We start from the raw sequence: 14,708 nt of genomic DNA on the forward strand, positions 1-14,708 counted from the left end.
GCAAATACAAAATTAGTTCAAAAAAGTCGTAACTACATATACGCATCAGGGGTTTCCGAGATGATTACTGGTAAATTTCTTTGAAAAATGTTTTGTAATAATGACATAATATGAGTTCAAACATCGTATCTTTATTATGTTCTTTGTGTTTGTGCTTAAAATGTCATATTTCAGCGTGCTTAGCACAGACTGCACCGTACAGGTATATTGTCACTGTTTCATGAAGAGCCATGTAGATTTTGAAGAAAAACTGGTTTTCGAGAAATCGCCCAAGAAGCTTTTCCTATTTTAAAAATTCAAAAATACTGCATACAATTCTTTTGCCTGAACCAAGTAATTAACAGGCTATGGCTGGCGTGAGTATGATATCCAGTTTCATCTTCGGCAAGCCCGTATGCCTTCCTGTTCTTGGGCCAGAACTAATGCGGAATTGTGGCTTAGGCTAGGGGGTAGCCCTGTGCAGATTTTTTTTCATCCCTTCCCCCTTAAGCCTACACAACAGGGAGCCTCTGAGACAGGGCGTTTCTCCTCGCAACACAACAAGCGAGCTGCTGCTACCAGAATCTGCCATTGTTACCGAGTCGCGTGTCGATTTGCCCACAAGTGTTCCGTATGCATGTCCGTCGGCCACTTGGCCAACAATTGCCAAGGTAGTTCCCAGCGTGCCGGTAGTCCTCGAGCCAACTCATTGACTGCCAACCCCAGTAAAAGTGTCTAGCATGTTCCCCTTTCTCAACATATACCCTGCACATCAAGATGCGAAAATCCTGTAAGACGGTTTCACTTTTTGCTTTTGTTTGGGCTATTCTGGTATGCGTGCAAGTTCAAAAGTGCACAATTTCAAATCCGTCCGGGAACTTCAGGCTGTTACAATTCCCCTAATTCCCCCTTGCCAAACTTGCACTGTTCTCCAGTCGGTCTCGTGCCTAAACAAACGCCAGGTGAATTTCATTTGATACAAGACAAATCCATCCACATCCTCCTTGCCGACAAGGGCAACGCCACGGTGGTCATGGACCGGGTTGAGTATGACCACAAGGTCAGAGATATACTCCATTCCGGCAGCTACCGTGAACTTCGAAGAGACCCCACGGCAGCCACCGAGAGAAAGCTGCAGCAGAAGCTTCTCTCCCTCCACCGCTCTGGGAACATCACAGAACAGCTATACCGACAGCTACGTCCAACCAACTCAAGATGCCCAAGATTCTTCGGCCAGCCCAAAATACACAAGAAAGAGACCCCATTATGCCCCATTGTCGCTTCCAGAGGAGGGCCCACCTACAACACTGCAAGACACCTAGCCAAGATCCTTCGCCCCCTAGTTGGCAAGACCCAGCACCACATCAAGAACTCAGATGAATTCTCGTCCATCATCCAAGACCTCCAGCTGCAGCCAAGCGACATCATGGTTAGCTTTGATGTCGTGTCACTTTTCACCAACGTTCCCACCTCCGACGCAACCACCATAGCAAGAGACCGACTCCAAGCCGACACCAGCCTGAAGGACCGTACCGACCTCACCCCCAGCCAGCTTCAAGACCTCCTCACCACCTGCGTCGATTCTGCCAGCTTCAAGTGGCGGGACAAATTCTATGAACAAACAGCTGGAACCTCCATGGGATCCCCTATATCCCCGGTTCTAGCTGACATATTCATGGAAGAGTTCGAGCAGACCGCCCTCGCCACAGCAGACCACCGCCCCAAGATCTGGCTCCGGTACGTGGATGACACCTTCGTCATCTGGGAGCACGGACAAGACAAGCTTCAACTCTTCTTGGACCACCTCAACAGGCTTCACAGCAGCATCCAATTCACCATGGAACAAGAGCTGCATGGCAACATTTCGTTTCTTGATGTTGAGGTGTCCAGAAGGGAGGATGGCAGTCTTGCCCGGCAGGTTTATCGTAAGCCCACCCACACCGACAGGTACCTCAACAGCGCCTCCTTCCACCACCCCAAGATCAAATCATCGGTCAACAGAGCCCTCATCCGCCGAGCCTACAACATATGCGACCAAGAACACCTACGCAAGGAACTCCACCACATCTCCACGGCACTCCAACGCAACGGATACCAGCCCCAGCAGATCAAAACTCAAGACCCAAGATCAAGTCCCCCTCCCGGCAGTCGGGTCCCCTATACCCAAAGCCAACTAGATAAGGCCCCTACTAGTTCGGTCACTCTCCCCTACCTAGGACGTACCTCCCACCACATCCAGCATATCCTGAGCAAGCACAACATCAAGGTGTTCCACACAACCCCCCTCAAGATCCAAGGAGTGCTGACTTCTCACAAGGACCGGCAAGATCCACACTGCCGTCCAGGTGTATACAAGATCCCCTGCCAGTGTGGCAAAGTGTACATCGGAGAGACTGGTAGGGACCTCCCTACCAGGATCAAAGAACACAGAGCCCATGGCAGAAAGGGGGAATATGAGAAGTCAGCCATCATCAAGCATTCCCACGCCGAAGACCACACCATCAACTGGGAAGAAGCCCACCTCATCGCCAACATTGAACAGTGCTACCCAAGACGCATCAGAGAAGCCTTGGAAATCTCCAAGCACCCCACCGTACCTCAAGACATCGGCTTCTCCATCAGCGATATCTGGCAGCCCCTCCTCACCTCCCGGTCTGATGGGTCCTCTATTACCCAAGACTACCCCCCCGACCCAGGGTCTCCTATACCCACTCAGGCAACCTTCCCCCACCACAGCCCATGACCAACTGACATGCATCAGTTCCCAGGAGGATCCACTGTTCCACCTGACTACACAGTAGGATCCGTCACACTCCAGTACCTCCATCCAGCATATAAGCCCCACTTCCTCTCGGCATCTCTTTAGTCCCCTGACGACGGACAGAGCACACTGTCCGAAACGTTGAGCCTCTCCGGCTCTTATCAGAACCACACAGACTCAAAAAGAGATATTGCATGGTGTTTACCGCAAGCTTTCCATCTTAGTCGTCTGTCACCATGAATAGCTTGAAATCCCATCTGTCACCTAGATGACTTTAACCTGTTTGGCTTCTTTTTCATGGGTTGTTCCATATTGTGAATGACGTTTGAGAGGTTTAGCACGTTTCTTGAGCATTGTGCCCAGGTGCCCGCAAAGTGGCGGCAACCGATAGCATCATTCACTACCTAGATGATTTTTTTTGCGAGGGGTGCAGATTCTTCTGATTGTGCTTGTGCTCTTAGTTCTTTTACGGTTGTCTGTAAGGATTTTAGGGTTCCTTTAGCCTCAGACAAAACAGTTTCCGAGGCTTGACGATTGACACTGTTCATCAGAAAATCCAAGTTCCGCCAACCAAAATCGTGGCGATACTAGAGAAGCTTGACGCTGATTTGAATAAACCAAAACTTATTCTACGGGAACTTCAGTCGTTGTTAGGGAGTGTGAATTTTCTTTGTAAGGCTGTTCGACCAGGCGGTGCATTTTTGCAGCGTTTGTGTATCCGTGTTTCCTCGGGGCCCGCGATGACCTGTTGGCCTGGCGACAGTTCCTGATGCATTTCAATGGATCAATTGTATTTCCTTTGTGAATCTGGCATTCAAGCCACACCTTACAATTGTTCACTGATGCTTCCGCCGAGATTTTGGCGCTTTCTTTAATTAATAGATGTTGGATGCATGGCAGATGGCCCATGTCAGTCCATTCAATGCAGCTTTCGATTGCTTCCCTTGAACTTTTTCCATTGTGTTAGCGCTGTGTTTGTGGGGACCAGTTTTGAGCAATAAGTGTGTAGTCTTCTGGTCAGAGTATGAAGCAGTAGTGACCATAATTAATCGTCAGATTTTGCGGTGTCGTACGATCATGCCATTGGTCTGTACACTTGTTATCCGCTGTTTAGAATTAAATATTCACTTTAAGGCAAACCATATTTCCGGTATCAATAAAGGCATTGCCCATGCTCTTTCCCGCTTTCAGATATCCAGATTCCGGCAGCTAGCGCCTGGGGCAGACCCCATATTACTCCCTTGCCTGTAGACCTTTGGAACAACTTCAGCTAGAAATTCAAGGTCTTTTAGTAGATTTGGTTGCCCCCCATACACACTCACTGTATCATCGTGCTTGGCAATTTTTCCCGATGGTTTATTGCATTTTTTCCATCAATAACTATTCCCCCACGATCATATCTTTGTATGTATTGGGCATTGCTTCCACATTGCACTTATATAGTTTGTGAAATATCACCCAACACTTTGTCAAACATTTGTTGGATGGTTGTTGGGGTAACAGCCGTCAGGATACATATAGGATAAATAAGGGGCTTAAGTCTATCTGTCGATGGATGAATTGTAACAGAGTATCAGTAAACCTAAACAAAACTTGTTATGTATTTTTTTTCAAATGAGAACCTACAGTAGACAAAAATTATACAATCTTTTACAATAACAGAGTAAACTTGGTTAGACAAACTACATTTCTAGGTATAATCATTGATTACAAGTTTGATTGGAAAAGTCAATACCAAAAGGTTCATATGTTGATCTCTCGTTCACTAGGTATACTCTGGAAGCTGATATATATATTATCAAAATATTCACTGTTTGCTGTATACAATTCGCTAACTTTATCACACTTGCAATACAGTATCCTGGCATGGGGTAAATGCAGTATGACTGACCTGAACAAATTGTATGTGGTACAAAAGAAAAATCTCTCAGGGTAATTAATAACTGAAACCAACATCCACATGCTGCACCCCTTTTCCGCCTGTTGCTGAGCTATATAAATATTATCTTGGAGTTTTCATGTTTAAATATTATGAGAGGAATCTATTACCTACTTCACTTTGTAATCTTTTTGCAAAGAACTCAGGTATCCATCAGTACTACACAAGGAATTCAAATAAATTGCATTTTTATTGGGCAAGGACATCAAAATATCTCTCTACTTTGAGGCATCATGGGACCAATCTTTTGGAATACTATCTCCCCACTACCCCACATCAGGTCACTCATCTGCTTTAAAAAATTCCTTAAGGAATTCCTCCTAAAAAGTTATACTTAAAATGATTTAATGCTTAATTAATTTTGAGTTGTATCTATACCAGCGTAATCATTGTTTAAATGCTTCGCTCATTTGATTGATAAAATTTACAAGATTAACTTTTTTTGTTTGTTTTTTGGTTTTCTTTTTCTTTTCTTTTAGTTCTAAGTACTTTCTGTCATACGTATGCCTTTTTTTGTTCTCTGAAGTAATAGTCCTTAAGATTTTGCTGCACTTACCTTGTGTCATTGTATTCAATTGTATATAATGGGGGCCTGGCCCAGTACCTTTCTGCCAGCCTTCACTGTTCATCATGTGCATTAACCAATGTAATTTTATATTACAACCAGATAAGTGGGTGAATGGAAATAAACCAAACCAACCAAATGGCCTGGCTAATTGAAGTTGAGTTTCAACTCAATGGTTCGTTGCAGAATGAGACAGATCTCCATGAAAGAAATAGCCATTTAGTACCTCTGCAAAACTTCACTGGTTGCACAAAATTTGAGAAGTGTGATGTAAATTTGTGCATGTGTTGAAGTACATGTATGGATATGTGTACATCATTCTTTATCGAAAATGATTCTAAAATAATTCAAAAATGATTTTAAAATCGTGGACACCAGTAACTCATTTTTCACTTTTTTCCTTCATCAGCTTGAGGAATATTAGTGGTATGCCGGACAGATATCAAGCTTTCTGTATCACTATGGACGGCGATTTCACAAGGTGAGTTGCTGTTGTGCTTGTTACACATCTAGTGTGCTCCACTCCATCAAATAATGCTGGAAATCTACAATCATTTAATCATGTACATGTATTTCTTATCACATGCGTACATGTACATGTACGTTCATGAATTAAGTCAGTGGAATCCTGGTGCATGTAGCAGGGTAAAATTGTTTACCAATTCTGTTATGCATTTATTTATTCAGTGATTTGTCGGGGGCTTGAAACCTTAGCAACTAATCCACATCCCTGACAAACCCAAGGGAACACTCTCAGTAATTGAACTATTAAAGCCATCAAGCCTATACAGTAACAGTAGTTGGAATCTACTGGTACGATTCAAGCAAGCCCTAAAACCGTCTCAAGAATTTTGAAGCTGGTGGGAGAACTGAAAAGCTAGGAACCATTTTAAAATAATTGTGAAACTTATCCTTGCATGCACATATCATTGTGTGTGATGGAGTGGAGGACACGCACAATAAATAAAATAAAATCTGAATTACAGTTGTTTTTGTTCAAACAAATGCTGCCAGATTTCTCAAATTAAAAGTTTTCCTGTGCTCATGTGATGGAGGTGATCAGCATCAACATGCGTTTGCATGTCTGCATTTCCCCTGCTTTATGTATTTGGTCATAAAGTGTTGTATATTTTGAATTGTTCAAGAGGCCAAAGTTTCAGTAAAACAGTCCTTTGACATCTTCAATTCTTGGTAATCTGGCTGTGTTAAGTATGTACAGTGATAAGTCGGCTTTTTCCAGAATATTTCTGCCGGCTTTCTTTGCATAAGTATTTTTGCATTGCAATGCCAGAAAAAAACCATCTACATGTAATACCTGAGTATGAATAATTTACCATTTATTTAACCAACAGAGCTTTATCACTTACTGTTCTCCCCTGGGGAGAAAATGAAAAACCGTTCACTTTAAGAGGTGGGAGGATAACCCCAGGTAAATGTTTAGTGGTAATCTACAGAAAGAGGTACATGTAGGAAATGTACTAAAATTCTCTCAGCCCAGATGGATTTGAACTTGGGTTGCAAGCTGGATAGTATGGAAAATACCGTAATTTTCAGGACGTAAGCCACAGTTTATACGTTGATTCTCGCCCTGAAAAATGTCTCTGTGGCTTATACACCATGCGGCTTATAAAATCAGTCACAGAAGCCGTGCCCGGACCACATGTACCACGTACAATGTACAGGTAGTGCAGTCACGTTTTTGTTAGTTTCCCTTTACATCTGGTAACTAGAACCTAGAGAATAATTAGTAAGAGTTCGAGTTGTCCGGCTTTCGAATTATACAGAATTCCCCCAGTCATGGAGTCATGAAACACATACACGAAACTTGTATGTACTTCTAAATGTAATCTTAAGTTTATTCACTCTCCTGTGGCGACATTTGTTAGTGATTTCCTACGTTTTATTCATTGTTTTGATGTATTTTTTGGCATACCAACAATTATTTTGTTGCATGCATTCTGAACCCAGGTCACTGAGTTTGAAGACTATAAAGGAAAGCACTACTTCGTTCACTCCTGGGCCTGTCAAAACTACTTCCATTCCAGTTAAACATGAACATGTACCCTACTTGAAAGTAATTAATTTTTTAAAAATTCTGTTTCCCATGTGGTTATGAATTACTGATAGTTAGGCCTAGATTAGCAATTGATGCAAAGGAATGAGAAAACCTGCAAAAGAATTATTTAACTGAAAACAGACATGGGTTCCTGTAGACATGTGTATATGGACATTTGCTCTGAACAGATTTAAGCAGGATATCCATAATGCAAACAACTTGATGTATTTTGGGAGTTTTGGACTACCTTAAGCGTAGCACTCCAATGTACAATTATACTTTTCTGATGATTTTTTCATGATTTCTTTGTTCAAGTAAAATTCATCGTAGCAACTTGTATACGCAAAAGGCCAAAGAATTTAGATAAGTACTAATGCAGCTTTTTAAACTCCTGTGATCAAATCACGCTTTACTACATGTACAGTGTATCTGCCATCCCAAAAACATATCAGTTCCTTTGCATTCCTATTCAACACGATGCTAAGCCATGCAGCTTGTCCAAATAAAAAGACCCACAAAAATTGGGGCTCATTTCTAGTTTTTTGCCATATTCCTCCAAAAGACGTCAAACCTTTGCTTCCTCAGTTGAGCAACGTGAATGAAGTTGAGATACATTCCTCTTGAAAAATAACATTCATTGATTTAACTCGGTCATATTTAAGTCAAACGTTACAGTTTTGACTTCTTTTGGTGTAGATTTGTGTGTAAATTCTCCGTTTAGCCCAGGCTCTCTTTTAGCTCAACTTCCAAAATTCAACCTGCCGTAACTCAATCTAGCGCCACCCTTTGACTTCTTAAATCACAGGGTAGATTCTTTGATTTGTTAGCTAACTGACAATGTAAAAATTCACTCTAGCGTCACCCTTTGACTTCTTAAATCACAGGGTAGATTCTTTGATTTGTTAGCTAACTGACAATGTAAAAATTCAATCTAGTGCCACCCTTTGACTTCTTAAATCACAGGGTAGATTCTTTGATTTGTTAGCTAACTGACAATGTAAAAATTCTTTGATTGCCCACTACTTCACCCTTTCTAAATCAATTCGTAGATTTTATTCCAGTGAAACTTGAGTTCCGCTTGAACAGGTACGGTATGTACTGTACATGTACGTGTTCATAAAGCATGTGTATGTGGTGGCCACATAGTGCGTTATTGTGGAAGTGTCCCACTTTGTTTATACAAGGCCCAAGGCCGAAGATCAAAACATACATGTAAGTGTGTGCGCAAATCTTGGAAGAGCGTTTTGGAAGAGCGCTTTGTGTAATGTACATGTAGTAAGGCGCTGATATAAAGGTTCATCTCAAGCATGGGGAAGGGAAACTTTGAAGTTCAAATTTAACCCCCATTCTGTGAGTCTTGTGCACAAAATGTATGAATTACCACCTAAATATTCACAAATTAAAAATCTCCAAAGTCACAATGAAATTTATTGATGTACTTGTACTAGGTATGTATACGTGTACATCAATGTCGGTTTGCATTTGCGTTTAGGCCAATAGGTGTAAACAAAAAGAATCACATGGCAGAATCGTTGAGTTGCATCTCCGAGCTGCATAAAATAAATTTATTTAACCAAAAAAAACAACACCAGCAGCTTCTTTTTCTTGGCACTTGCATTTGTTTTTCCTTTACTGTCACGTTTACATGGGGGGTGTTGCCACCTTGACGTAGTGGGTCCGCTCAACTTTTAAATTGAGGACAGGAAACTGCTAAGTGACCACAGATTAATCAAAGAATAATATATGTATTCAGTACAACATGATGTTCCGTGATTGCATTTCAGATTAGGTTTAATTATTCAATCCAACAATTATGAGACAGCATAGGCTACACTATAATATAAACATGGAGGAAGATCTAAAGTGTGAGTATGACAATAACCAGAAGTGTATTTGTTTATGAAGACGAGACTCCTCAAGAGTTGAGAATATAAAGTTAGGTTTCTAGGTGATTGTAAATTAAAATTTACTGAATTCCCAAGGGCATTATACGTTAACTTTTAATAAATTCCCAAGGGCATTATACGTTAACCTTTAATAAATTCCCAAGGGCATTATACGTTAACTTTTAATGAATTCCCAAGGGCATTATACGTTAACTTTTAATAAATTCCCAAGGGCATTGTGCGGACCCGCCTCTCTCCTCTGAGTAAATCTATTGTACAAAATACACACAACAGTCGTCAGGTCGCTGACGTGCAACAGTCGTCGGTCACACGACACATGCACAAAACTTTCTCTACAATGTGCGAAACTGAAAGGAAGCCAAATGTCCTATTTTGGATCTCATCAACCAACGACGAAAAGCTAGCGTAGTCATCACAAGGTTGATGAAAACAAGGCTGCAATGTCAACACGACCCAAACGCAAAATTAAAGTGAACAAAATTTGAAAGCTTGATGAAGAACGACAACTCACGTTATGTTCCAACACAACTCGATCGGAGAGAGGGAGAATCGCACGTACGCCACGGCAAAGTACGTTGCGCAAGAATAATGCGTCAAAGTTTTGTAGAAATATAACCATTGAGCTAATCCAGCCTCATACATGTATAAATCAAGCAATATGGCTAGTTACAAACAACTGACCATTTCATATCCCATCAAGCTCTTTAAATACTGGTTACAAGCATGACGGGGTGGGAACTGTTATGACTATTCGGATGGCTACCAAACTCATAACATATTCCAAGATTAGACTTGATTCAAGTCAGTCCGTCACATTACTGACTCTTGTACTAGTATTCATCGTTACTCTTCATTTTTTCCCCCTTCCACCTAGGGTTCTGTCCGTCTATGGGTATAGCACTTTAGTCTCTCCTCCTCAACCTTATCCTTTACCCTATCCACTACCTGACCTGTCTGTTTCCTCCTCTGGATTTTATCGTCTTATACCGGGGATTTATCCCTCTCAATTTCTCAACAAGCAAGCCCACTCCCTCTCTTCTCTGACTCTGCATGTAACTGTGTACATATCTGTGTTTAATGATGGCTAAATTTCTTGGCCTCACCCTGAAGGTGATGATAAAGGGTCTGTTTGTTTCATACAGATCTTAATCTCGATCAGTGATCCCATCATCCCAACACTGGTTCAATTCAGTTATTACTTGGGCTTTAGTGTTAGTGAACCAATACTAATCGCATTCCAGAACCACATGACACGCAGTACCTGTAGCCAGATTGAACATGCTCATATACATGTACGTACGCCTTTTGCTCCTCACCTTTTTCCTGCTATATCCTAGATGGCAAACAGCTCCCAGTTTTGCCTCTGATTGGTTTCTTCAAACATGTACATTGTATATACCCTTCGCCATCTTTGTTCCTGTCAGCTAAAATGTAATACATGTACATTGGATTGGATTGGATTTAAATTTATTGTCCACGTAAAAACAGAAATTTGACTCCACTGGATAAAAATCATCTATACACACATCAAATACAGTTGTCAAACTAAAGCTCACAAATTACTTGCGACATACATTGTTAAAATTACATACAAACACATTGACAACACCAATTCAATGTCTGGCCATGCAGGGCAAGAAAGGCCCAGCCATAAATTATAAGCAGAGTGATAATTAAAATTTAACAACTGCACAAGGTGCACACAGTTTTACGTGAACTCAGTTTTGCTCAGTGAAAGTCGATAATAATCTACCACTTGGAATTTCTGTTAAAAATGTGAATAGCATTTGGAACAAATGACTGTCTAAACCGGCAATGCATAGTCTTGGCGATACACAAGCGCACTCCCGATCGATTGTAATACAAACAAAGGTGCAGTAGGTGTGTGGGGTCACACATAATGCTGTGGACTTTCAGAAGAATGCGTTTCTCATACAAGGTATCGCACTTGTGTTCTCTAAATGGTAAATCTGCTTTCTTCCCTACCATTGGCATTTGATGCTGACAACTTTGATACAACTTCCTCACATGCCCTTGAAGTTTCTCAACAAGGTCACTGTCACCTCGGAATCTTAAAAATGAAGGCATTCTCAGTCATTTACCCAAAATGGTAATATGTAAATTACCTTACTTGCCTTGTGGAGCATTAGCAAATGTAGATCTTTATGCCCCTGAAATCAGATCTTTAGCCATAACAGGACCAAATCCCTCCTATTTCATTAGTGTTATTTACCCATGTTACATTGCCATCAAATAAATCTGCAACAGTGTTCTCAGTGGTTTCATATGTGTAGTTATGTTACTAGGGGGTTATGCGAACAAGGACCGATTTTCGGTGACAAATACCCACTTTGTTTGTATGCAGAAATCCTAATTATAAAATAACATAATATTTCACGAACACTGAGTTTCGGTAACATTCCTCTAGGATAAATCTTACATACATGTACATGTAATTAATCAGTATCAAGAGGTTCATTAAATTTTACGGGTCCTTTGTGACATTTTTGCAAAAAAGGCTGTCATCTTATCGTACATGTACATAAAACTTTAAATCAGTATCTACTGTGATATCTAAAATACCCAAACCAGTTACGCTATAAGCAAGTGATATTTTTTTTTCTAAGGTCTACTTTAGTTACAACACCGGCAAAAATAGAAAGGCCATGTTCGTCATTTTATAGTATAAATACTACAGTATTGTCAAATGTCACACTTTGTGGTCTGTTACTATGGAATTATGGAAGACAATTGGTACAGGTTTAGCCAGAGCTTATTTTTGACTCTTGTATCTTGGAAAGAGTCCATTTTCATTTTTTATACACTAAAAATGCCAAATCCAACAAGATTCTATGTGATTTAGGCTAAACTTAGTTCCTTTTTTATTTAAAGAATATCACTATGTTACTTGCAGTTTATTCATTAATTCAACAATGAAAACATTGAGGGGAAAAGAAATCAGGCACTTGGGTTTCAGGGTCTGAAGGAATATTTTCATGTTTGAGATTGTTAGAGAATGAACCTTAATCTTGGCAATTGTCAATTCTTGAACTCAGTTGTAATTATTTCTTTTGAATATGAAAGTTGTTTACAAAAAACACATACAAAAATATGTTCAGAATAATAAACATCTCTTTGTTTCCAAGCAGTAGAATGTTTGCACAAATTGTTTTGAAGTGGTAATACAACATTCTGTGTGATTTCTGTGTATAGTAAGTGTGTAAGTGTATAATTTGGAGGTATTACGAGTTATGCAAGATTAGAGTAAGCATTTTCTATCCAACCACCCCTTAATCATCGGACAAGAACATGCACATGCACACAAAAAAACACATGTATGCATGAGTGCATACTTTGGTGTAAATTTAATTTGAGAAAAAATTACTGAGATTTAGATTAAGTGGACAGTGAAAAATGTACCGTCATGTTTTATGTGCTAGATAACACTTCTTTGTGTTTATTAAACAGATCCAAAAATTTGAAGATTCCAGAAAATGTCTGTAACAAATGAAAAAGTGTTTTCTAATTCTGTTTCTGAATTTCCTAATTCAGTTTCTGAATTGTTACACTTACGCAAGTGTGAAAGCAGACAGTGCGACATGAACTTGAACTTTGCATCATCCGTTCATGTAGTTGTAAGAATGAAGAAACCATACTTTGTGGAGTCTTATTCCTCGTGACTTGCTTATTTTGCAGACCCACTTTTATAAAACATCCTTGTTTTTTAAAAATCATGAAATAGGCTCGTTCAATCATATACTTGCCAGCTGGAAAAGAGATGAACAAATTAGTTGAGGGGAAGAGTGCATGTGTCCTCAGGACTTCAGTCACCATCAGAATACTTGCAGAACAAATTAAGATTTGGAATTTTCGAGATGGCGATTGGAATTCTGTCTCGGTTTATCTGACAGCCTCATCTGCAGAAGTCAAACATCACCGGTAGCAGAAGGTATTGATGCTTCTTCAATACCAAATGAAGATGACCTGTGACAGTTCATCATGGTGGTGTTTCTCCAGCCAGTCGCTGTGAAAAGTTCCTCCTTTCATCTACTCACTTGGAACTTAAGACTTGTGACAGTTCGTCAGAATGGCCTTTTCATCCGTCAGTGGCAAATGGAAGTCTGTGTCAGTTCATCACTATACATGTATGTCACCTCTCCATAGAAGCAAGACATTTCTTCTGCCAGCAGAGGCCTGTCACAATGGTAGTTCATCAGTTTGTTTTCTCTGCATTTAATAGCCAATGGAGAACAACAACAGTTCATTGGTGACAGCTTAATGATTATGTAGACAATGGAGACATGTGACGCTTCATCAAGAATGACCTCTCCAAGTCTCCATTCAGAAGAAAATGTCAATTCATCACACTGTTGATGATCAACAGTGAAGCCACTACACCAAGTAGCATATTGAGAGTGGAGATACCCAAGCAAATATAGCTCATCTCAGAGATGTCAGAGACCTGTGACTACACCACCACCATGACGTTGCTCAACCCAGTGGCATATGGAGGCCCATGACAGTTCATCAGAATGATGTCTGTCCTTTGACAGTTTAACTGAACTGACGTGTCTCATGATATCTCCACCCACTTGCGGTACAAGCCTTTGACAGCAGCTCGGACATGTACACTCATCATCCCCCAGTAGTGAATTGAAACTTGACAGTTTCTATAACGGTGATCACATGCATGTCTCTCTCAACAAGATGAAGAACTGTTAATTGGTTGCATTTTCCAGCAAATGGCACAGTATATCGGTTAAAAATTAGTTGCTGCCTGACACCCAGTTTCACTTTTATTTTGGCCAAGAATGCTGTCAGAATAGTGATGGAACATTTATTGCATTCCTTTCAGACATGCTGAGTTCATGAGGAAAAAGACCCATAAGATATGGTTTCCTTGCATTTTATGGTGTGTGTTTGTGTTTGTTTTTTCGTTTTGTCCTTAATCTTTGATATTCCACGTCACAGCACAGAAGTTCAGTGTGTTCATAATTCTTTTATGTGAAATACATGTATTTGTGGTTCTTTAGCATTGTGGATATCACAAATCCCATTCATCCGACGGGTTTTCATTACTTAACCCTAACAGTTCTCAATCCTCCAATTTCAATATGATTTCACATACACCCTAGGGGGTTAGTTAAAGAGGGAAAAATCCTCGGGAATGCTTCACATCACTCATGATGAGTACTTCAGGTGTAAGGAAGGGCAACGATAACCGAATTTGTCATTGTATAATTCAGCACAGTGAGTAAAGGCTGTGCATCGTTTAAAGATTTAAGTACGAAGTGTGGAATTCAGTAGTTTAGTTTATGTCTAGTTCGGTTTGAATGTCATGGAGGTTTGTCATTGACTTGTAATTACAGATAATTATTTGTGGGAAGGCTCTTTCTCCTTGGAATAGCCTCACTTCAGGGTGTCAGCTCAGCTGGCGGAGTTAGAGCTTTTTACCATTATCATGAAAATGCTTAGAGAAAATGTAGCTTTGTTCCTTTGTT

The 14,708-nt window shown here is 40.4% G+C and overlaps 1 long non-coding RNA gene across 2 annotated transcripts in view; it reads left to right on the plus strand.

Moving 5' to 3' along the window:
* Positions 1 to 14,708, plus strand: part of LOC147800074 (uncharacterized) — a 31,645-nt gene that overhangs the window by 11,626 nt on the left and 5,311 nt on the right. The window contains exons 4-5 of one of the 2 annotated variants that reach the window (XR_015424572.1): positions 5,654 to 5,725; positions 6,597 to 6,673. This is a non-coding gene — a long non-coding RNA (uncharacterized LOC147800074). The remainder of the gene's footprint in view (positions 1 to 5,653; positions 5,726 to 6,596; positions 6,674 to 14,708) is intronic. The other variant, XR_015424571.1, reaches the window with a different exon arrangement.

The sequence above is a fragment of the Acanthaster planci genome, linkage group LG02 (genome assembly GCF_054643075.1).
Source record: "Acanthaster planci isolate LZ-2023a linkage group LG02, COTS_SCS, whole genome shotgun sequence".
Lineage (NCBI taxonomy): Eukaryota > Metazoa > Echinodermata > Asteroidea > Valvatida > Acanthasteridae > Acanthaster > Acanthaster planci.